At 36.9% G+C, this 24,567-nt stretch overlaps 1 protein-coding gene across 2 annotated transcripts in view; it reads left to right on the top strand.

Moving 5' to 3' along the window:
* Nucleotides 1-24,567, top strand: part of ZNF407 (zinc finger protein 407) — a 458,811-nt gene that overhangs the window by 392,801 nt on the left and 41,443 nt on the right. The window lies entirely within an intron of this gene.

Here is a 24,567-nt window from a genome sequence, read left to right as displayed (position 1 = left end):
AGGCAATGTGAAGAACTCTGGGTGCTGGTGCTGTGGATTCGTATTACAAGGAAAGAATATGCATAAATGGATCTGCTCTTATTTCCATAAAATATCTGTGGGCGAGTCCACAGGAAACCGATATGGCAAGTTTGCTCTGGATGTGGAAACCCAGTGTCAGGGGGACATGAGTTGGAGAGAGAGGTTTTTACTGGATGCTCATTTGTACCTTTTGAGTTTTGAACCAGTTGAATTTATTATCTATTCAAGATGAATTAATTTTTAAATAACATGCTACACTCCTAGCACAGAAGATTCTTTTGAGACGTAAAACACGGTTGTGAAAGTGTTTTGTAATTTGTAAGTATACTAATATTATAATTGCAAAGAGTTAATGTTATTCAGCTGTCACGGTTGATTATGTTACAAAGGCTGAAATGGTCATATCAGTCAGGGCATGATCTCTTTTTCTTGGTACTCCTCAAACATCATCAGCTTAGTAAAATTTAGACCAGTATGATCCTCTGAAATAAATCTGTCAAAGTTGACATTAGAAAAATTTTTCCTTGATATGGCATCTCTTCAAATGGCTAAAGCAATAACTATGTGAAAAAATAGCTATCTGGTTTAAGTTTTAAGATAAAAGATGCATCTGTTTTTAATCTTTCATCATTACTTTTTACTGCATAATTTTTATATATTTTATTAATGCAAATTTTATTGTATTCACTATTAAGTTGTAATTAATATTTACCTGCCTATGTGCTCAACCTTATACTAAGAGCACTGTGGAACATAAACTAGGATGAACTAATTGTGCTTCACCTGAAAGATCATACATATGTACATCAAATGCTTGGAGAATGATTATAATAATCAGAATAATGGCATCAACGTCAAATTAAGGTGCGTCGATAGCCTTTGGTAGAGTGCGGTAAAATAGCCTCACAGGTCCTGTCTCCCTGCACCCTCCTCCCATATGATTTAGTACTCATTTCCAGAATTCTCTTTTTGAGGGCCCCCGCCAGAAATTGGTCATTTCTGTTCAGACACCTCAGTGCCTGTCACATGATGTCCCACCAGAACCTGAGCTTTCAGGGCCAGAGCCCAGCCTCGGCAGTGTTTATTTCTCCAGGGCCTGGCAGGGTTTCTAGCACAGAAGGGGGAAAATGGGTGGGGGAGATAGATTTCTTTGAAGTGCCAAATATAACACTAGGAGTTCAACACAAGGAAGGAGCAGCATGGGTTGGATAAATTAGTAAATGGGACAAATAATATTATAAATAGAATGACATCTTTTTATGAAATGCTTCTAATTTGGCATTGGACTGAAAACCTTAAGGTTTTATTTTGAGCCAGAAAGTTACATGATAAAGGATATCTGTTGGGGGAGAAGACCTTTCTGTGTAATTTTTATCATCACAAACCATTATTAGACAATAGTTAACAGTCCTCTCTGGGCAAAGAACACATTTTTAGGTTAAGTGGAAATGAAAAATGCCAGTTTTTAAGGTACTGAAGAGTAGTGAAGTACTATGAGAAATAAGTATGGAACAATAGGAATACAGCAAAAGGAAACAGAATACATTCAACCCAGCACACATGGTAGAATCTTTCCTCAAAAGTTGTCTGAAATGCCAAGTATCTCCAACGTTGTATTTCTGTCAATTCGCATGTGAATATCAGGAGAGACATTAGCAGTAGCAACAGAGAATTCGAAGTTTTGCAAGCATATTTTATAAAGATGGAGTACAGAATAGAAATTGAAATATAGTCGGTTGTATATGGAATCTGTGATTAGACAAGTGGTTCTTTCCTGGAGGAGATTCTGTCCTCTGTGAATATTTGGCAATATTTGGAGACATTTTAGATTGTCCCACCTTGGGCCAGGGCAGTTTTGGTAGAAGATGCTACTGGCCTTTGGCAGGTGGAGGCCAAGTGCTGCCGAACGTTCTGCAATGCACAGGACAGCCCCTATACCAGAGTCATCCAGTCCAAAATGTCTGGGAGCCAGGGTCGAGAGAGCCTGGTCTAGACAGGTAAGGAAACAGGAGGAAACCAGGAGTGGGCCTGTAAGGGCTGGTCGGCCAGGTGAGCGCAACTGCAGCCTACAACCTTTTCCCATATTTCTCCTGAAACGGTTTATGTGTTTTTAAAAAATGAATTTGTTCTTGCTGATATGCGGTATTTTTGTATGGTTTGACTATTGGAGCTCCTCATGATTAAATTAATAAATTTTCTGACCACAGGTTTCTAAAGGCAGGTTTTCTAAGAAGCCCCTGGGGTGACAGACTTCCCTTTTTCTTTCTTTCGTCTTCCCCTCTCCCTCACCGGGAGCCCTCTGTAGTCTCTAGGGCAGTTGTACTTGTTGGTAGGAGGAGATGAGAAGGAAAGAATAGACTGGAACATTTACGTTCCAGTTCTCACTAAATCACCTAAGAGCAGCAGGACCCGGGATGACTCAGCCAGACTCTAAGCCCCATTTGCTCCTTTTCTTAGAAAGAGGTCAGGGCTGGGTGCAGTGGCTCACGCCTGTAATCCCAGCACTTTGGGAGGCCAGGGCGGGCAGATCATGAGGTCAGGAAATCAAGACCATCCTGGCTAATACGATGAAACCCCATCTCTACTAAAAAAATACAAAAAAATTAGCCGGACGTGGTGGCGGGCATCTGTAGTCCCAGCTACTCGGGAGGCTGAGGCAAGAGAATGGCGTGAACCCGGGAGGCGGAGGTTGCAGTGAGCTGAGATCGCGTCACCGCACTCCAGCCTGGGTGACAGAGCGAGACTGCATCTCAAAAAAAAAAAAAAAAAAAAAAGAGGTCAGGAATTCAGCCCACCTACCTCACAGGCTATGGTGCTTACTAAATGGAATAACAAACGGAAGTGTTATTACAAATAAAAGATAGTATTGTGGCTTTCCACTACTCCGTTTCTCTTCAGGCAGCTTGTTGGAAATTCAGCTTTGCCATCTTAACATGTCTGCCTTAACATCCGTATTACACTTCATGCTTTGTTCTTAGGACACAGACCTCTAAATTCTGTTTGATTTATATCTGAAAACAGTAGACATAGTACATTAATTAGGCAACATCAACTCATTATTTTTTTAAAAAGTAGGGCTTTCCGAACAAACATTTCAATTATTTCAGAATTATTTCGAAAACCTGAAGAGAGCTTATCATTGTATTTCTCACATTGAAGGAGGGGCTTCCTGGCAAATGTGTGGAGAGTAATGTGTTCAGTTTTATTTCTGAGTTGCAATGTCCCTTCCTCTTCACATGCACCACTGTGACTCAGTGTGTTTGACAGCTTTGGCCCATACACAGCATTTGCTAAATAGCTCTATTGCCCTCTTTCCTTCAAGGAGGCTATTTTTATATTATTAATGGATGGGAATCGTGCGCAACCCTTGGACAAGTTCTTGTAGCCTTGCATAGAGTTCTGCATAGGATTTGGGATTTGTTTCAAAAAAAATTGGGGAAGATCAGAGAAATGAACTTTTTAGGGCAGTCCCTTCTTTCTTCCCCTTCTTCCCTTTCTTGTTATTCCTTGTCATGTTTCTGCATTTTAAAAAGTGGACTTCTTTCTCATTTAACCCATTTTTCTTAGTTTAATTTAAGCATTCCAGGGAAACAAACTTTTATGCGTCAAAATCAACAAATGTAAGCATGTTCAGGAGGTCACATAATACATTTCTGGTAGAACAAGACAAGCAAATTGCTTGACCCCTCACTTTGTATTGTCCACTCTAAGTACAGATACTGTGTTTTCTGTATTACACATTATTTTGTAGAATCAAATTCTTGTTAACACATGATATGGAGACACTCACGGAAATTGTCAGGTCATTGGCTCTTAAGGGAAAGGGACCAGAGTTAGAACCTTCTTCAGGCACTTACACACTATTCCAGCTCTGGCTTGTAACACTTGAGCAAATGGCAGCAGGGCAGCAAATGATACCCTGGGGACCTGTAAGAATGCTGGCAGCTGCTTATCTCCCCCTCCCCAAAGGCCGTGAAGTCCTAAAGCAGATTTCGCAAGTTTGTATTTCTATTTGTGTTGAGAAACTAAAAGTTTAACCAACCCTCTTTCTTGCTGCCTTACCCGCCACCACTGCAGTGTGGCCCTCAAGTGCCTGGTCTCACCGAGGCTCTCCTGCGCAGTTTGTGTGTGCCATGGCCTCTCCATGGTGCGCGTCGTAGCACTGGTGTTAAGTGGCCGTGAGAAAACCCTTCTTCAGAGAATAGGAGCATCTCTAGGATTTACCTAGGCTTTTGCTGTATCTGATGCATTCTTGGGGCTAATTTAGGGTAGGAGACTGGGTTCCATTGCCCACAGAGTTAAAAAATAATAATACATTTTCCCATTGCTATAAATTGTCGCAAGGGTCATTCACCATGTCTCTGATTCTCAGGGAGCAGGTGAGCACTGTTGGGGGAGAGACAAGCCAGAGCAGGACAGGCCCACGCCACTGAAAGGAAAGAGCCGTGCTGTTGACCGCTGGTGCTTCCTTGGGAATAAAACGAGAGCGGCATTGGGTGCGCAGAGCCAGGTTCACTCAGCCTATCAAGCGAGTCTCTTGCTCGAGAGCCACCTCGTCCTGTCCAATGCATCCCATCAGTCTCATCGTTGAGAATTGGAATTTCACCAGGGATGGGCTGTTTTCCCAGTTTTCCAGTATTTGTTTGATCACACTTAACTAATACTTGGTGTGTAAAATGAAAGATGAAATATCTTCTGATATCTTTGTTTTACTTCAGCCGTCAACAGTCATCATTTTTCAAGCCTGTGTTTCCATTTTACTTTATGTTGCAAAGTCTTTGAAAGCATTCCCAAGTGCTTTCCATAACTACACCTCCCCGGGGTGGTAAATCCGCCTCTCTTCGGCCCCACCACAGTTAGGACGGCTTCTGGCTGCACGGGGATGGGCAAATGACCTCAAGCTCCTGAGGGCCTCTATCAGCGGTGTTCCACATTATTGATAGTAGCAGAGATATTGACAGTCTGTGCTTGGAAGGAAAATAGGAGTTTGATATGACATATTGTGTGTCTCAGCAAGACTCATAAATAATTTTGACAAGTTTTTGTATGCATGGGAAAGTCCTTGATTCAGCCTCCCATAAAAATAAACTTCTATTATGGAATGTATTTGTCAAGTGGCTGCTTGATGGATGGAGCTGCGTTTACCCCTTGGCAGTTCGATGAGTTTTAGATGCACAGCTTACCAGAGAGGATTTACGGGCAGTACAGAAATAATTATTCAGTATGAAATGCATAATTCCTCTACCTGAATTTTCATTTTTTATTATATTTTGTTTCTGTTGCATTTCTGGTCTAAAACAAAAGAACTTGCTTTTTTTTTTCTCTAGAGCTATTGGTTGAGGGTTTATATTGAAGCCAGTGAAGAATCTGATTCAGGATTCAGCCCAGACCCTGTCCCAAACTTAGCTGGTATATTTTCATTGAATGTAGAGTTTTAGGGTTATTTCTTGAGAGATTTACAAATATATATATAAAATATGCTCTTCGGAAAATTCATTTTTATTGAGATTGAAAACCTAGGACATTGACTGCCTTATTTTTTTCTGAGGTTATCACAGCTTATTTACTTATTTAAATGTAATTATTCATTCACATTTCTGCTACAGAAAGCAGAATTTATACCTAAATTCTTGTTGCCTCACTCTGAAACCATAAAACATGTCATTCCCCGCCCCCCAACTTAGAATTGCTTTCTTAACATCCACACGCTAAGTGAGTATCCTTGAGTAAGTTGGAAACTTAAGTATCAAATCCCCACCCTCCTGGGATGCTGCCAGCTTATCGCATGAGAACCGTTGCTGGTCGTGTCTGCTCGGCCTGCAACAAACCTCGGACTTGGGAACGTATGTTTGAGGAGACTAAAGTGAACAGCAGGTCTACAGGAGTTTTGATTCTTCATTAACATAGTACTGACTTTTTAGAAGGATTTCCATTTGTTGAATCTCCCTTAAAATAAAGTCCTGGATCCAAACAAGCGATGGTGAATGCAGACACTGAGAGGCGCATGTTGGATGAACAGGCCTCTCGGAGGAGGTGTCTTCAGGGTCAGCCTAGGAACTGATGGAGTTGCAATGTCGCTTTTGCAGTCCTAATATTCTTCCTCTGCACTGCCTCTCCTATTTCTTGAGAATGGTTTGTTACTTTCTTGAGAATGGTTTGTTGTCTTTTCAAAATGACAGATTTTAGATGTATAGATCTTTCCTATTGTGTCTTTGTTTTATGTTTGATAATTTCTACTCTTATGATTTATTTTCTGCCTTTTACTTTGTTTACTGTCATTCTTTTTTCTAACTTAAGTTGAATGCTTCATCAGTTAATTTCTTTTCTTATATAGGCATTAACACTAGAGGTCCTGAATTTCCCTCCAAGGAATGTCTTAGCTGCATTCTATAAGTTTTTATATTTGAGAATTTTTGTAATCCTTTATCTAAATACCTTCTGATTTCTTCCTTAGTCTCAAGATATTTTGAATTGTCCTTGTATCTCCTGATGTTGGTGGGGTTTTTAAAAACATTTTTCCTCCTCATTATTAATCTATTATATAGTTGCACTATGGTCAGAGAAGGCAACTCTATGAGCCAGTTCTTTGAAATTTGTTGTAGCTTGCCTTTTGGTACAGCAGTGAACCCTTTGATAAATGTTCCATCTGGGCTTCCGTAGATTAAGCTTATTAACTGTGTCTTCCAATCATCTATATCCTCACTAATTTGTGTGACATTTACCAAATACTGAGAGAGGCATATTGAAGTTTTTTACTACAAGTGTGATTTTTTTCTTTGCTTAATAGTTTAATTCTACTGTTAGATACAACTATGTATAGAATTCTTAAATGTTGCTGGTAAATTGAACTTTTTATCAATACGAAGTGAACTTTATCTAGAATGCTTTTTGCCTAAAAGTCTATTCTGTTGCAGACTACTAATTACACTTCTTTTTTGATTAATAGTCACATGATGCTTCTTTTTCTTTTCAACTTTTTCCAGAGGTTAAAGTGGATCTTTGAAAGCTTCATAGAGCTGGATTTATTGTTTTATTATCCTGTCTGGAAAACTTGGTGTTTTGGCTGGAGCATTTGGGAGCATTTAAGTCAATATACTTACTGTTAGTATTTTATTTATTTATTTATACCATATTTGTATTTCTGTTTCTCTTATCTTTTCTGTTTCTTTTTTTTCCTACTTTCTTGTATCCTTTGAGATTTTAAGGTTTTTTACCTCATTCCATCTTTTTTCTTCTGCACATTCTTTTTCTGTTCTTTTAGTGGTTAGCTTAGACATTTTAACACACGTGTGACAAGTGTAAATGTTGCTAACACCTGTTATTTCCCTTGTCACACAACACAGGCCACCGCAGCACCTTAGTCTAGTCCTCACAAACCTTTTGCTCTAACAAGTGCGCAGACCCACAACTCCTGGACATTCTCGCACACAATCACTCTCCTGCTCCTTTTTTCCTAATATTTGAAAATGAACCTCCACCAACATTTTTCTCTCTGTCAAGTGAGGTCTGAATGCAAAACGTTGTTCAATTTTCTTATACACAAAGTATTTCATTTCTATGATCTCTAATGTGTTAGAATCAGTATCTAAATAATTGGTTCAATTTTCTGATCAACTGTTGTGTGTCAGATGCTTTGCTCAGAGCCAGGGTCCATAGAATAAAAGAAATAGCTGCTGCCTTCACGGAGTTCTTAATCTAGCAGAAGAGGAAAATATGTTCACAGGTAATGACGCTACTACAACATGGGAAATCCTCCATGGGAAATTTACATCAGCTACTTTGGGGTCCACATAGAGGCAGCCCATCAGTCACTCAGGTCCTTGCAGTCAGGATGTGCTGTTGAGTTATGAGCTAAATTTTGTAAGTGGTTTCTAGACAGAGTAAGGTAAATGGTTTTCTCAGACGAAGGAATAACTCATTGAAATGCACAGTCTCAAGGGGAGTAAATTCAGTGTGGCTAGTCAAAGACCCTGTGTTTGGGAGTGACTAGAGATGAGGCTGGAAAGTTGAGTTGGGAGTGAATTGGGAAGTTCACTGTATGCCATGCTAAGGAGTTTAGACTTGATGTCAGCTGAGGGCAGCAGGGGACCAATGGAGGTTTTATTGCTCACCTCTGTGCAAGTCCCTATACACCAAATAATAAATGCCAACACTGTTCCAGGCACTACACCAAGAAAAGTCGGGAGTGGCCATGCCCATTCCAGTCTAATGGAGGAGATGGGCTTATGATGAATCATTATACAGATGATTCCAAATCACAGTTGTGAAGCTACAAAGAAGGAAGAATATCAGGGTCCCTGAAAGGCTGTAACTGGGACATAACTAGCTTCAGTGGTCAGGAAAAGCTCCTCTGAAGAAATGACCTTGCAGCTGCTCTGCAGACCTCAAATGAGCTCCCAGGTGACTGAGATTGCAGAAAGTCAGCCCCGGATAGTGGCGTTTTTCAGAAATGTTTTCATTTTAACAGCATTGCAAATATGGTCGTAAAAAAGCTCTTATAATTACTAGTGAGATTAAACATTCTTTCATATACTTATTCGTATTTTTTACTTTATGAATTCCTTGTTCATCTTTTAACTTAATCGTTTGTTTTTAAGATGAATATATATGTGTGATTTCTGGTTTTAGATTCATAACTTTGTAATGCAGGGTTATAGGAACATTTCCACTACCTTCTGATCTTTTGTGGCTTTACTTTGTATAAATCCAAACCTTTAATTCATTTGGAGATATTTTGCTGTAAGGTGTGACATAAAGATGTAACTTTTTTTCCCAAATGGTTATTTTCCCCAATACATCTAGTGAATAGTTCATACTTTCAATCTTTGATTAACAATGCCACCTTTATCTCATGTCCAATTCTCATAGATTTTATTTTTCTCTACAGATTCTTCTGTTTCAAACACTTATCTTCTTCCAGCCCAGAGACCCATTATCCTCCTTACTGCATTTCTATTCTGTTTTAATATTGAGTAGAATAGGCTCCCTTTCTCTTCTGTTTATTCCAGAATATACTTTCAGGAAATTGGTATCTTTGTAACATTAAAACTTCATTTACAAAAATAGTATCATCTCTCACCTGGTACTCAAGTTTTATTGTTAAGTCTTTAAACCAGTTTTTCCTATGTAGTTAGTGTTTTGTGGCAATTGTGAGTAGAATTTTTAAATTATGTATTTCCTTCTTATTCGTATATAGGAAAGCTATTGACTTTTGTCTATTTTTCTTGTATCAAGCCACTATACCCTGTCCTATTAATTCAAAACTGATTATTTTACATTTTATAAAAGGTAGCCCTTTATTTTAATCCACAAGCAATAAGTGACAGGGAAATAATGACACTATTAGGTCTTTAAATATTGGTGCCTCAGGGAAAGTTAAAGCAGGTATCAACTTGTGTGGATGACTTGATTTCTAGCTATGTGTTGATTAACCCAGTGAAATAACCATTCTTACAAGCGTAGATTAGGGGAGAGAGAAAAGGAATTTTATGAACGATGACAAGCAAAAATAATAGCTATCACTTGTTCAACAGTTACTATGCCAGGCACTGTTGTAAGCTTTCCACAAATATGAAATCATTTATTCTTCATAATGACTCCTGTAAGAGTACTATTATTTTGTTTCATAGTAAAGCAAACCCGGACATAGATAGCTTCAGTAACTTATTCCAGGTAAAAGTTACAGAACCTGGATTTGAACCTATTCAGGTTGATTCCAGAACCCAAGTCTTAACCCCACTACACTGCACTGCCAAGAAAATAGACACACCCTATTTCAATAGTCATAAGATTTTTGTTTTTGCATTTTATTATTTCTAAAATCAGAAATCCCAATTATTTATTTTAAAATAGAACTGCATTTTACAAGCAGTGCTGTCCTAGACTTAAAGAAACAGAGAAAGTAAAATATCTTGACTTGGAAAGGGTGTGAAAAGTATAGAAACACTAAAGACATAAAGTGGGAAAAGGAAAACATTATGCACATTTTGTTGTTTTGCTTAAGGCCTTCATGCCAGCCATTGTCCTGAAAATCATGCTAGTAGTCATCCAGTCAGTTTCTTTTCTGGTCGTGTGTTTGCTAATAAAGGACAGCCTTGATCTGACTTCCCAGAATTACCAATCACTTATTGCCCCCTGTCTACATGAGATTTCATCTCATGAGATTGGCCAAGAGAAAGGCTAAGATGTATATTTCCAAAGAGCCCTCTGTGACTGGCCAGGTCGAGTGGGATATTTTGGAGGTCTGGACAAGTGATGGGGATATGCAGAGATTTGTGTGAGCTGTTAGTAGAACAGTGAGACTGACAGCTCACTCCAGGGCCGTGTGTACAACTAAATTCGCAAAAACGACAACAGTTATGTGTCACCAAAATAATAAGTGGGTCACAGGCTGATTTTCTACCACTTCCTTGTGACTGCTAAGCGTATGCCAGGCACGTTATTTTTTGTATCCCAGCTGCTTCCACAATCAGATATGGTAAATCAGGCAAGCTGAAAATTTCAATCACATTGGAATCAGCAGCAGTTGTATGAACACAGCTGTATTTAAAAGCAGTGAGGATGCAGACATTTTAATATATGGCCATGGTGAAACCAGAAAGAACTACTCCTGCCATTTTCTTGTTTTACTTGAGAACTTGGGAGTACTTTTTGGTGCATATGTCTCTCTCCTTTGTGTTAGACTAATAACGGTTTTCACATGCCTCCTACTTGTGGATCTATCTAAATGAGTATTTTCCTAAAGGAAAAAGCATATATTTGAAGAGCAAACAACACTTAAGTCTATGAAACGCTGCCCTGTCATACTATCAAATAATGGCTCCTTGTCAAGTACAGTCAGATCTCCATAAGAACAACAGAGGATGTGGCATCTCCAAATGGCCCACAAGAAAACTGTGCTTTATCAGGCGGTGAGTAGGAAGGGTGGTGGGAACACAGCCCTTGACAACCTGTGTTGTGGAATTAGTGGGTTGAAAAGCTGAGTCTTATTTATAAAATCTCTTTGTTACTCTTGGCTTGTGTTTAGTTTTCATTTCTCTTATTCGATATTTTAAATTTACCAAAGTAATAATGGACTTCTAACAAGTAAAATAGCACAAACACGAATAAAGAAAAAGCTGAAAACCTCCTCAGATACTGCAGATCACTGCTCATAGCACTGTGGACTGCCTTTCCCTGGGAATAAGAAGCATGTGTCCCTTACACATTTTTTGGAAGGTGTTTGAATACTCTACATTTAATTCTGTAATTTGCTTTTTTCCTCCAGATCAGATATAGATACAGTTTTTCATCTGAACAACTGTGTAACAAAATAGAGTAGACGTACCATAGTTGATTCGGCCATTCTCTTATAAATGAACATTTGGGGTTTTACTCATTACCACTACAAACAATGCTATATTAAATATTATTACACATGAAATAAAATCTTTGCTTACAAAGAATCCAAGTGATAAAAGTAAGTAGTAAGAAAATATTGATCCATTCAAGTTTTTTTCCCCCAAAATCAGAAAATATTTGTCAGTATTTAATAAATTTTTGTCAAATGAAAGAATGAATATTGGATTTATTTTTGTCTCAATATTCTCATAATGTCAAAATAAGCTCTGCTTAAGTAGTACCATTTTTATAAACTGAATGTATCTTAAACTTGCATTATAATTCCACTTTGAAAAGGCTTATAAGGAGAAATCAAAAATTATTGAGGCAAATTTGGTATATTTGTTTGAAATACTTTCTGTATAAATTAGCCCAATGACAAATGGACTTTTTCTAGCAAGTGTTTAGGAAGATTTTTTAAATAGCCTAGTAAAATGTACATAGTCATTGAGAATAGTAGAATTTAAATTCCTATTCTGTGTTTAAATATTTATCATGTGACATATTAAAACTCTTCTTTTTAAACCTGCAAAAACCAGTTTCCACCTGGTTATTGATATATTTAAATATTAAAGTAAATCTGTAGCACTAGCACTCTGTCACACTTGTTTGACATGACAGTTGAGCTCTCACATTGTAGAATGTATTGTCAATACATTCCATTTATGGTGTCCTTGGGCATCTGTACTGAAATCCATTTTCAGACACTTTTTGAGTTAGCTGAGATGCACATCACAGGGCTTTAAGCACCACCTGCTATACACATAGTGTATAGCAGGCTCTGGGAGTATCTACATTCTACAGTGCTTAAATGATTTGTAATCATTTTAACCCCAAACATTTTCTTTTCCAGTTTTACTACACTTTGCCAAGGACTCATATACAAGGCTTCAAATAAAAGCATTTTTTTCCAAATTATTGAAAATCTGAATTAGACTAGTAATAATAGAAAGGTTGGAAGCAGTTCTGCCCCCGTAATTCAACCCATCATGCCCCTTGGTAGAATTTGCCTGTTCCAAAACCTCTGCTGTGGAGCTTTTTTTTTTTTTCCAACTTTGTTGTGAATTTGCTGTTCTACAATTCCATTTTTTATAGAAATGTTAACTTAATTTCATAATAGAAAGAGATGATATAAATGCCTTATTTCATGAATGGTTTGTCTTATTCATTAAAATAAACCTTGTAATCATTTTAAATACATGCATTTTTCTAAATTCAGCTACTGGCTCCTTAGAGAGGATTTTCGTTTTGTTTTGTTTTTCGAATTAACTCTGTATCACTAATGATAGAAAGGGTCCTTTTTTAAAAAAAATGGTTTGTAGGAGGCACATAACGTATGTCACTATGATAACGGACATAGAACACCTAATTGTATCATGAAAAGGAGACCGTGCCTGATGCCCATAGTTTGAAACTTTTTTCCTTAATGTTTGCTATATTTATTTAGCCTATAATTGAATACACAGTCATTTTGCTGTTCTGCAGATCGCCTGCGTGGGAGTCAGGATGCATATTTAATGCCTGATTTAAAAAGAAAAAGAGATGCAGTGACATGTGGGCAATTGTAGCAAAGTGGATTCTGTGCACATTGAAGTAAAGGTTTGAGAGAAACTCATTTTTCTCTTTCTTAGAAAAGACATGATGTTTCACAGCAGGAATTGTTGTAGATCTGTATTTATTAAGTGATGAGTAGTTGTTCTTTTCCTTTGCACTTTTAATGACAAAATCAAATGGCAGCGAAGAAAAGCATCTCTGCTTACTTGGAGCACACCTCTTTCTTTCTTCCTTTATCTTCCTCTAATAAAAAAGGCCCCTAAAAGGTTTTGTCTGAGAGAGAAAAACATGTGGCTTGGTTACTAGAGGAAGGAAAGCCAGCAGAAATGTTCTCTGGAATTGTGCCCATGAAGCAAGGTAAAAACAGAAGCATTCACATGTAGTGAAATGTGTGTTAATTGGAGAGGATTGCTCTCGTGGTTTAAGGGAGCATAATTTATTCCATCAAAGTACAAAGGCAGAAAAGTTATGTACACCCCCAGCCTGCATGTGCCCATGTTATTTGCAGGACAACCACCATGGTACCCGAAAGAGCTCTGAGGAACCTTTTCCTAAAGGGCATTCAATTTCTAAAAATAAACTAAGCAAGTGTACTGCCTGCCTTACGTTTTTATCTACTGCGTTTTCTTGATATTTGCCTTCTAGAATTACAAATAAATGACAGCCAGAACTTCTTTAGGTTCAGTACCTCAGTGTTTGCAGTACTGTTTCTGTTTAGCTTGAGTTGTGAGAAAATTCATTCACTACATTTCTGTCACCAAAAAGTCTTAAGATTACAGGTCAAATCCTATAGAAGCTTTACATTTTCTAAGAAAAAACCTTCAACTTCATGTAACTGCTACCACATGAATTGGGCAGTTTGGGGTAGCTTGGTCCCAGCTTACTGAGGATGTAAGAGGGCTTAAAAACAGTGTGAACTCATCAGTAGGTTCATCCACTATTTATCTACTCAATATTTTAAAGCTTTCCTTTCTTGAGAAAGTAGGCAAAGTTTTTGCATTGGGATTTGGGGATCTTAAGAAATTAAACTTTCATATATCAATTAAGTACCTGGTCACCAATTTACCTTTGTATGGGGTTTGGTGTCCCAAATATAAAATCTTACAATGTTTTCTCCCTTTTAAGATGGTCCTTTGTCCTTTTCTCAGCTTCCGGCTGACACTAAGTGCCCCCATTTTAATTTCTTCCAATCTAAGTCATCTCTACCCCTTCCTGAAGGTCAAGCCATTTTCTTCTTTCTTTTTCTTTTATCTTCCTTCAAGTAACTCTGAGTTTGCCTTTAATAAAGATGCACACAACTGTACATTCTTAACCAAATCAGGGCTTTTCATTTCAGATAAATGATTTTTCTAATCTTGTCACTTACCCTCGTAAGTGGTCAGGTTCTTAATTTTTTTTTTTCTTGACCATTTTAAAACCATCAACCAAAATAAAATATGTGATAAATGAATTTTAGTGTCTTGAGGGTAAGGGACATGAGTCTCCATTAGTGTTTTTCATTGATACTCCAAGTACATTTACTTGCTGCTGTTGTTGTTGTTGTTGTTTAAAAAATACAAATTGAAAGTAAAACTTGAAAATAATTTGTATTACTTTTTTTTCTTTGAAACACTTAAGAATTGAATAGGACTGTGCGGATGAATAGAAAGTCAGCTTGCGGATACCGCACTCCAACAATAATAGCTATTCCACACCAATGAGTTGGAAATTTCATAGTAATTTAAGAAACATACATCCTATTACTTAGTACTAAGAACTGAGACACATATTTTACAATGGAAATTGATGGAACCTGAATGGATTAATTGTTTTAATTTAAACAGTAGATTATACATTCCTTTCCCCACCTCCATATTCATCTAGCCAGCTAATTTGGGGAGAATACTAATGTTCACCTTTTGCTTTTGGTGTCATGCAAAATACTGTGAAAGGGATACAATTTGTAGAATACTTTCATGTGATCTGAAGAAATGCTGAAGAATAGACTTTTAAAGTGGAAATATAAGGCAGTAAATATTTTAGGGGAAAAGTCAATAACAAATTGGACCCAACAGTTATTAGTAATTTGATTAAGTCTGTATCATGTGTAAAATTACTCTCAGCAGTCAGGGTATCGATGCTTATACTTATTGAAATGTAACACTCATATACCATTTGAAAACAAGAAGACACATAACAAGCTATAAAAAATGAAATATTCCAAGATCTCTACTCTATGTCTGAATAAATGAGATATACTCCGGTACAGGGGAAGAAGACAAAACAACTCCAAGTTGTCTAAAGAATTATATGAAGAGAATGGAGAATGTATATATATATATATATATAATATATGTTTATATATAAATGATTAATATCAGATATAAAAACATATAAACATTATATATATATATTTTTCACAGAACTTCGGGCTTCCTAGCTAGATTGACAGCTGAGTTATTTGCCCATCTCTAGTGACTGACAACAGGTAATGGAAAGGCTTTTTACCGTGATATAACGGCACAGAATATTTCCTAATTTACTACTATAGTTCTCATCAAAAGTACCCTGGCAAAAAAATAACACTAGATTTATCACTTCAATTACTGGAATTTCACATTTAGTTTAAGGAGACATGTTTCTATAATGTGACAGGCTTTACAGATTTTGAACTTCTTCAGACATTGCAGCTATCAGGGTAATCAGAGAGAGATATAAATGAAAGCAATTGTTACAGTTTTATAACTTTTAATGGTATCTACTGGCAAGAAATAAAACAGACCATAAACTGATGGTCTTGGCTAGGTGTATTTTAAGAAGCCTTTTTTGTCAGCTTAAAAAAATGTTCAACAGCCTGAAAATGGACAGGAACTACCTTTAAACCATCATAATGTTATAATTGTAAATGGGTTTTTTGAGGTTATGATTGTGAGTCTGCCATAAATCCCATATAAGGACAAATATTGGAAGCCACATATTTATGAATGTTAACGTGGTGAGTGTTTATTTGCTTCCTCATGCAGAGCTGGAACACTATTGTGTGAGTCAAAAACTGTGATCATTTCCTGGTTCAGCTGCTTCGTATCTGGAGTCTTGCTTTTCTCATTTCCTCATTTGGGGCTAATTTTTGACTTCTTAAAATTAGTTAAATATATGGCAACAATTACATGTTATTTTATAGCTATTTAAAATACTATGTAGTTTCAACTTATTTTGCTGTAAGAATCATCACAACTTTTTCTATTATTAATGTTATTGCTATATAATGAGCATATTATAGGGTACACTTCAGATGTCAGATAGAACTAGATTGGTGCCATGTTGAACTGCACTGCACTGCTGCTGACTCATGTTTGTAATCATGTTTCTTACATGGCAAGTGAGGTTTAATGCCATGGTAAGAGCTCTTATGTTCCAACCTGCCCACCTAAGACATAGAATTTAAGATAAGGATATTAACAACAATGAAGGTTCAACTGAATGTGTTATAATTGTGAGTAATTTTAACTGTGAACTTTCTCTTGGTTTAGTTATAAAATTACACTTTCGTCATCTATTTCTGATTTTCTACCCTAAAATTACGTTGAGTTTATTTCATCCTAGCATCTTTTATCACTTGCCACTACTATTAATACCTCTATATTTATCAAAGTGTGTCAGAAAAGTTGAAGCTAAAGGAGCCTGAGCATTTGTAGCCACTGTTATCACAATTGCCCTGAAGGCCAAGTTGCAGGATTTTATCTTAGCTTACCCATTAGCTCACCACATTCCAGAAAAAGCAGCTGTCTAACACTTCCACCATCTGAAAACAGGGCTCGAGTGTAAGCCGAAATATGTAAAACTGAGTGGCAGTGGGAATCAATTCAGCCATTTTTTTCTTTCCATAAATACTTATTGAGCATCTGCTAATGTTTCAGGTTCAGAAAAGAATATGGATAGTTTTGTCTGAGATCTCAATAAAATTACATGTAGGAAATTTACCATTACTATGACTAATTAAGACAAATAATAACAAGTATTTGTAAAGGACTTTGCAATTTACAAAATGCTTTCAGATAACAGTACTCACGTAATTAAGTGGCTATAATCACTTTACCCACATGTACTATACCTGCTAGAAGGATACTTTGTAACCTCTCAGGTTAATTGCTCAGTTTTTAAAGGTTAATAATATATGTCAGCTTAAGGAAAGTGTGAAAAAATTTTTCCAATCCCCACATGACCCTGCCTGCCTTGTAGGAGGATTAGGGATCCACCGATGTTTTGGCAGAGGGTTTTGTAGGGATGAAGTTTTCTGTATTTTGTATGGAGTAGCCAAGATGTCAGTGCTTGTCAGCAACCACCCAACCTATGCCATTCCTCAAGGTGATTAACGGTGACTGATGAAATCAGGTTGTTGCATAACACTTCATTTTTGAAGAACTGAGTAGCTCATATCCAGGCTGTCAGCAAATGCTCACCACCAGTCTTCAAAATATATCTGAAATCAGATCACTTTTTCCTTCTTCTGCCATGTGTTGTGGTCCAAGTGACTGTTTCTCTCATCCCTCTTACAATGGTAGCCTCTTCATTGCTCCTCCTGCTTCGACCTTGCGCTGCTCCTGTCTCTTTTTACTGTAGCCAAAGTTGTTCTTCTGAAAGAGCTCTGCCTGGCAGAATTACCTGTTTTCTGTCTCCACTGTCCAGTGGTGGGCGCCTGCCCCATGTAGCAGCTGAGCACATCAAATACAGCTAGTGAGACCCAGGACCTGACTTTTTAAAACTAATTTCTAGCAAAAGGTCCACTAAGCAAACTGTAATTGAATTCAAAAAGAAAATATTCTCGGGGTGGGAGAGTTTAATCCATAGCAATCTATCATAAATCAAAAAGAAGAAAAATCATTTTCTTTGAACAGTATAATTGATATTTGCACAATAGAATTATCTTAACAATGGAATTAATAGATTAACAGTTAATTCTGGAAATTTTTTAACACAGTGTTAACTTTATGATCGAGTATCCATGGAAAATGCATGGAACTTATACTTGTCCTTAAAGGAAAATTTACTAAGCTTAGGAAACCATGATTTTTAAAATATGATAATCAAAATTTAAACAGGAGAAAAACTCAACCTCCTGTAAATATTAAAATACTTATATAATAGGAGGAGAAAAAAGCAAATGAAAAATACAGTTGTAGTCTAAATATTATGAAAAATTAAAAACTAAAAAATTAATGAAAAACAAAATATGTCACATTAGAACTGATAGGATTTGTCTGAAGTTGAACTCAAAAATAAATTCACAGTCTTAAATAATTTTATAAATGAAAAAGAACGGAGTAAAACTAAATTGAATTATTTTGAATAATAATCCGCAATGTCATAACAAAAAAGGAGAAATAAAGTCATTAAGTAACAGCTGAAATAAATGATGTAGGAAACAGGAAAAATAAAAATTAATAAATTTAAGATAACTTGGGTAGAAATTAGCAAACCTTACAAATCAAGAAAAAAATTTGAAGTAAAAATTTTAATATAACAGCTAAAACTTTAGTGCTTTAAAGAAGATAAGCGATATAATTTAAGGCTGACACATTCTTTGAAAATATCAATGAAATGATGCAGGAATAAATTGAGACCCTTTCTTTGGCTTTTTTTAATTCCTGGGAAGTTTTATGTGACAAAGAAATTGTAGATTTTGCAAATTTGGAAAACTTCAGGAGTAAATTTGTTGAGTCTACAGGCTTTGTATGTCTGTAGAGAGTACACATATTAATAATGTATATTAATTCTTTAAATGCTGTCCATTATTTTCTGTTACCAGTTTCATAAACCCCACTTAGAACATAGACCTGAAGGTTCTCAGCAAAACGCAGGAAATAGAATAATCTGATCAAACCCATTTAAAGGACTATACAGTATTAGAAATCCCTCAATTAATCATCAGGTTAAATTAGAAGATCAAATAATTGTCTCAAAGGATGCCAAAAGGAGATATTGGATACAAAATCATTTCCTATTGACCCTAAAAATGGAAGAAAATCAGTATGTTTGTGTATTTTCTTTATCCCACAAAAAATTTGAGGTAGCTTATATAAAATACATAAATATATACAGAATACGTAAAGTAAAATCCAAATAATAGAAAATTAAGGCAAAATTTTGTAACCATAAGGAACCCAGCCAGGGATGAGAAAGTGACTCTTTACCCAGTGGCAGCACAAGATCAGCTGGCAGTACAATTTGAAAGTGTGTGCAGTGGTCCTCCTCCCCACGTCCATGGCTGTGATTTCTGCAGTTTCAGTTACCTGCAGTCACAGTGGTTCAAACATAGTAAATGGAAAATTCCAGACACAGCTATTTAAATTGTTTTTTAAATTATTTTAAATTGCAAGCCATTCCAAGTAGTGTGATGGTATCTCTCTTAGTCCCACTCTTTCCCACTCAGGGAATGAATCATCCCTTTGTCCAGAATATCCCCGCTGTATGGGCACCCCGCCTGTTAGTCACCTATTTTCTGTTTTAGTCTGTTCTCACACTGCTATAAAGAAATACGTGAACCTGGGTAACTTACGGGGAAAAGAGGTTTAATTGACTCACAGTTCCACATGCTGCACAGGAGGCATGACTGGGGAGGCCTCAGGAAACTTACAATGATGGTGAAAGGGCAAAGGGGAAACAGACACCTTAAAATGGCAGCAGGAAAGAGAGAGAGAGAGAGAGAGAGAGAGAGAGAGAGAGAGAGAGAAGGGGGAGGTACTACACACTTTTAAACAACCAGGTCTCATGAGAACTTACTCATCACAAGAACAGCAAGGGGGAAATCTGCCCCCACGATCCAGTCACCTCCCACCAGGTCTCTCCCCCAACATTGGGAATTGAAGTTTGACTTGAAATTTGGGTGGGGACACACAGCCAAACCATATCACCTAGTATCTATCCTGGCCATCAGATTGACTGATACAGTGTCACAGTGCTTGTGTTCAAGTAAAACTTATTTTACTTCGTAATAGCCCCAAAGTGCAAGAGTAGTGATGCTGGCATATAGTTGTAATTGTTCTATTTTATTATTGCTAACCTCCTCATGTGCCTAATTTATAAATTAAACTTTATCATAGGTATGTGTATGTAGGAAAAAGCATAGCATGTATGTGTATATATGTGTGGGTGGGTGGGTGGACGGACGGACGGACGGACGGACGGACAGACAGACAGACAGACAGACAGACAGACAGATAGATAGATAGATAGATAGATAGATAGATAGATAGATAGATAGATAGGATTTGGTTCTATCTGTGATATCAGGCATTCACTTGGGCTCATGGACGGTATTCCCTGCACATAAGGATACTACAATGTGAAACTTTTTCCTGGAATCAAGAACAAGATTGTCTGTGATCACCAATATTATTTTTCTCCTATTGGAAGAAGGAAAGTTATCTACTCATAATTTGTTCTATGCCTAGAAGATTCTGTGAGAATTTAAACTATTAAATTAATAGCTCAGTAAAATGGCTGAATATAAGACTAACATACAAAAATGAAGGAAATACTAGTGGGAAAATCCCATTCACAATCTAACAAAGATAAATAATAACTTTGTCCATACCCATTTTTAAAAATTCATTCCTGTATTTGAAAAAAATAAGTTCTGGAATATGGACAATGCATTAAAGTGTTCAGCATTTTAGAATGAGAAGACAGATGTCCTTCCTAATCTAATTTGTGGATGTAATCCTAGTAAAACCTGAACAGAGGAACTGAAGTTAGAAGATATGAAAACAAATTTACAATAATGAGACAGTGGGCCTTAGCTGGAGGACAGCAGTCTGTGTGTCATTACTGATTGCTCACTGTGCTCCAGACCAGACACTGAGCCCGGAGGCTTTCTGTATTTCACCTCATTTCGTTTTCACACCAGCCATAGGAAGTAGGTACCATCCTCCCCTTTTAAGATGAGAAAACTGAGTCTTGCTTGAGTTCTATTAAATGTCAGAACCAAGATTCAAAGCTAAATACGTCTGATTTCAAAGCTCTAAAAAGGTACAAAAAAGCAACACATCAAATAGATTGACCTCAGGTAGAGCCCGTTATATGTAATCTATTAATGTATATGTATTTATATTTGTGTGTTTTATATATTATACATTCTTTTAAAAAATAATAAAGACAGGGTCCTGCTCTGTCACCCAGGCTGGAGTGGAGTGGTACAATCATGGCTCATTACAGCCTCAAATTCCTTGGGCTCAAGTGATCCTCCCTCCTCAGCCTCCTGAGTAGCTGATACCACAGGCAGTCACCACTGCACCTGGCTGATTTTTTATTTTTTTCAGAGACAGGGTCTCACTATGCTAGCCAGGCTGGTCTGGAACTCCTGACATCAAGGTATCCTCCTGCTTCCGCCTCCCAAAGTGCTGGGATGACAGGCATGAGCCATCATGCCTGGCCCATTATACATTGTTTAAGAGGACTCACAAGTCAATGTAAAAGGGAAATATTATTTAATATTTAATAAAGTTTGTGAGACTTACTAGGATAGCAGTTTGACAGAGTCTATTTAGAACCTTATTGGATATAGTTCTCAAAGATAAAAGTTGATGCACTAAAGAGTTACATTTTTTAAAGTATAAAAGTCTCTACGGAAATAGAATTAAACCAAATTCTGATGAGAGAACTTTCTCAGAATTTGAATACAAGAAATAACAAAATAACTGATTAATAGATGTAACTATATAAGCTACATTCTGTATGTCAGAAGTTCCCAGAATAAAAAGGCAACTAGAATACTGAGAAAGTATTTTGTCGTCAAACAACACATTAAAATTTTATATCTTTTTATATAAAGAGCTCATTATCATTAAATCAATAGGAAAAACTACAAACTCAATGAAAACTTAGAAAAGATGGCAGATCAATCATAAAATAGAAAATAGAAATTTTATAAACAAATATCTGAAAAGGTATTTATTGTAACTAGTAATTTAACAAATTAACAAAAGGAAAAAGTTACATACCCTTTTGTCTATCAAAGTCGCAATAAAAAACACATAAACACTTGGTGTGGCATGCACCTGCTGCAGGTGATGGTGCCCATTGGTTCCTAGTCTTTGGACATTAGCTTGATGACGTGAAGCAGATGCCTTAAATTTTTTCTTATCTTTTAGTGAGAGCAAGAGAAAGAAAGTGAGAGAAATCTTTTCACAGTGCTGTTTACTGAAAGCAGCCCAAATATCAAGGGGTTGGGGCCACACAGCCACTCTGAGTGTCATTCCCCTGTGAGTCAGCTGTATCGCATGATGGCTTAGAGCACTCCTCAGACAGAGCTGGGTTTAAATTCTGGATATCATTTCCCATTTTACATGGCCTAAGGCAATAGCCTCACCTCTCTGCACTTCAGTTTACTCATAATATTAGAATGTACCACCTAAGAGTATATGAGTGAAATGATGCACGTAAAAATGCCCACTTAGCGTGTGGTAATTTTAGCCATCTCATACCAGTCAGAATGGCGATTATCAAATGTCAATTAATGGCAATTATTGGACAGTCAAGAAACAACAGATGCTGGTGAGGCTGTAGAGGGATAGGAACACTTTTACACTTTTGGTGGGAATGTAAATTAGTTCAGCCACTGTGGAAGACAGTGTGGTGATTCTTCGGAGACCTAGAACCAGAAATACCATTTGATCCAGCAATCCCATTACTAAATATATACCCAAAAGAATATAAATTGTTCTATTATAAAGATACCTGCATATGTATGTTCATTGCAGCACTATTAACAATAGCAGAGACATGGAGTTGACCCAAATGCTCATCAATGATAGACTGGATTAAAAAAATGTGATGCATGTACACCATGGAATACTATGCAGCCACGAAACAAATGAGATCATGTCCTTTGCAGGGACTTGGATGGAGCTGGAAGCCTTTTCCTCAGCAAACTGTCACAGGAACAGAAAACCAAACACCACATGTTCTCACTTAATAAGTGAGAGCTGAACAATGAGAACACATAGACACAGGAAGGAGAACAAGACACACTGGGGCCTGAAGTAGGGGGTAGGGAGAGCATCAGGATAAATAGCTACTGCATACTGGGCTTAATACTTAGGTGACATGCTGGTATAGGTGCAGCAAACCACCGTGTTACCTGTGTAACAACCTGTACATCCTGCACATGTATCCTGGAACTTGAAATAAAATTACCACTTAGCATATGTCACATATTAATAAAAAGCCTTGAATTAACTATTCGTATGCTACCATTAATTGTAATTAACAGACATAATTATTATAAACTGATATTAGTAATATATCCTAATTATAAGTAATAGTATGTATATTACATGTAATATAATGTATCATATAAGTTAATTAGTAATTAATGGTAGCAAAGTTTAATAACTACCTGTCTAAATAAATCAGAGACTGAATCAGCCAAATTCTTGGGGGCTAACTAATCAAAGCTACCCTCTGATTTAACTGCTGACAGCTGTCTGCTTCGTCGTGACCACCCACTCCTTCATCCCACAGTGGCCAGAAGTCGGCTTTCTCTAATTATAGTTGGCTTTCTCTAATTATGGTTGTGAATTGTCAGCTACTCTAGCTATCTGAGCACCTATGTGAATGCAAGTATTGGTGGTATAGAGTACTTTAGTCATTCCCCACATTCAATGGAACCTACTTTAAAGTGGGAAACTCTTCCTTAGATTACTATATTTAGCTTATTTCATGTACTACTGTTGCAGTTGAACTTGGATATTGTTCAAAGTTATTTACCATTGTAACTTTACTAGTTTGTGGTGTGTTGGTTTTGGTCAATCTGCAACAAATACTGAGCTCCCTCTTTTCAGAACGCGCTGTGCTAAGTTATGGGGCAAGTTTTGATTTAGAGGCCTGGGTTTGAGGAAGAAAACAAGAAGGGAAAAGGAGAGCATGTGGGAGTCTCAAGCTTATCTTCAAAATGTATAATGTGAGTTCATAATTAAGTTTGAAAACAAGATTTTGTTTGTAGGCTTTCATGAGAAAAGCCAAAGAAGTTAGGCTATTTGGAGGATTTCAGTTATGTTTTAAGAACTCCTATTTGGGTTCTGAAAAAGAGCCTAAAACTGGTGTGATGGTTTCAGTTGTCTATTTGAAACCTGTTCATTTGTTAAGAGGGCAGAATTCTGTTAGGACTGAGTAACTTTACTTGCAGATACTGTTCCTTTATCATCTGTGTCTGTTGATTAATTCATTATGTATTCCTATCCTTTAATTACACCACACAGAAAATTTACCTAAAGAATACAGGAAAAAAATGTATTGAATTTTTCTTTCTGTTAAAACAGGGAAATAATGTAGTGTGAAATTCCAAGATAGGCTCTCCAAGTGAGACAACACTTTTTGTGACCTATTAACCATGTTCATTTTCAAATGGGCTATCTTATTCCTATTTTCCTTTTTATTAAGCATTTCAACTAGTAATTCTGAAAATTTAGTTTAAAGGGTGATGAATTTAAAGCTCTGTGTAATGGTGTATATTTTTAAAGGAATTATCTTTTTTTTTTTTTTTTTTTCTTTTTTCAGATGGAGTCTGGCTCTGTTGCCCAGGCTGGAGTGCAGTGGCCGGATCTCAGCTCACTGCAAGCTCCGCCTCCCGGGTTT

The sequence above is a fragment of the Macaca mulatta genome, chromosome 18, assembly GCF_049350105.2.
Source record: "Macaca mulatta isolate MMU2019108-1 chromosome 18, T2T-MMU8v2.0, whole genome shotgun sequence".
Lineage (NCBI taxonomy): Eukaryota > Metazoa > Chordata > Mammalia > Primates > Cercopithecidae > Macaca > Macaca mulatta.
Note: the sequence above shows the minus strand (reverse complement) of the source record. Positions and strands in the feature narration are given on the sequence as shown.